Below are 1593 nucleotides of genomic sequence, written 5' to 3' on the forward strand. Positions count from 1 at the left end.
ATTTTGATTGATATTATTTGTTAATGTCAAACCTAATTGATCTAAGACATTTCGTCCCCATAAATTTACGGGAAGATGATCCAATACATATGGCTGTATAGTTCCTTCACATCCTTCAGGATCCTTCCAATCTAATACCATTGCACTTCTATCGGGATTAGTCGCCACTCCTAGGCCTCGAAGCGTTTGAGTGGCTTGTTGTAATGGCCAATGTTTTGGCCATTCTTGACGAGAGATGATGCTAAGGTCAGCACCTGTATCCAGTAGCCCATTAAATTCATGTCCTTGAATATTTAGTTTTAGCATGGGGCGAGAATCTAAATTTAAAGAAAGCATAGCCCAATCTACACCTGTGGAGCCTAATCCCTTGGAACCTCTTTCTACAGCATGACTGGAAAATTTATCATGTAGGCTTGGTATTATTAGTAACTGTGCTATTCTATCTCCTGGTGAAATTACTGATATACCCTTTGGAGAACTGGCTATAATTTTTATTTCACCTTCATAATAAGGATCAATTACCCCAGGACTTATCAAAAGTCCTTTTAGAGTAGAAGAGCTGCGTCCCAATAATAAGCCTACTGTTCCTTTGGGAAGAGGTCCTTTTACCCCTGTGGGAATGATTTGAACTCCCATCTCTGGAGTTAGTACTGATCTGGCGGAGGCGCAGATGTCCAACCCTGCGCTCCCTCTGGTTTGTCTGATGAGGGAATCTGATAGACAATGTGTCCTGGTCACTACCCTGATGGGGTTGCTGGGTTCCTCCAGTGCTCCACATATTTGTGGTTTGGGGCCCCGGAGCATTGGGGCCCCCTGTCCATTTTTTGGCAACGAAGCCCAATGCCTTTCTCCATGATATCGTGGATAAACACTTGGTCCTTGTTCATTTTTTGATAATGGAGTACCTTCTATGGTGTTTTGAGAACGGCATTCATTAGCCCAATGTAATGGAGTACCCTCTATGCTGGTTTGAGAACGGCATTCATTAGCCCAATGTCTCCCTCTACGGCATCGTGGGCAAATACCCGGTATTCTACTCCTTTGATACCTAGTTTTGTTAAACCATCCTCCTATGGGGCAATTCCTTTTAAAATGTCCTGTTTGTTGACAATTGTAGCATATTCTTGGCCTGGCATATAAAGCCTGTTTTACTGCAGCTGCCACAATTTGCCCTTGTTCATTAATGTCTCTGGCATCTAAAGCCTGTTTTACTGCAGCTGCCATGACTTGCTCTTATTCATTAATGTCTCTACATAATTTAATATATGTGTTTAAATCTTCCTGTTTCCATGGTCTAATGATATCTCTGCACCAACAATTCGCTTGGTCATAAGCCAGTTGTTTTATTAATGGCATTGCTTGTTCTGTATTCCCAAAAACTCTGGTAGCTGTTTGAATAAGCCTATCTACAAATTCAGTGTAAGGTTCATTAGCTCCTTGTATTATCTTAGATAATTGACCTTGTAAACCTCCATGTCCTTGTAAAGTCTTCTATGCCCTAACTGCATCTGCAGCAATTTGTGAGTATACACCAGGATCATATGCAAGTTGTTGCTGCCGATCCTCATAAGGTCCCTTTCCTAACAACATATC

Source organism: Urocitellus parryii, chromosome 3, assembly GCF_045843805.1.
Source record: "Urocitellus parryii isolate mUroPar1 chromosome 3, mUroPar1.hap1, whole genome shotgun sequence".
NCBI lineage: Eukaryota > Metazoa > Chordata > Mammalia > Rodentia > Sciuridae > Urocitellus > Urocitellus parryii.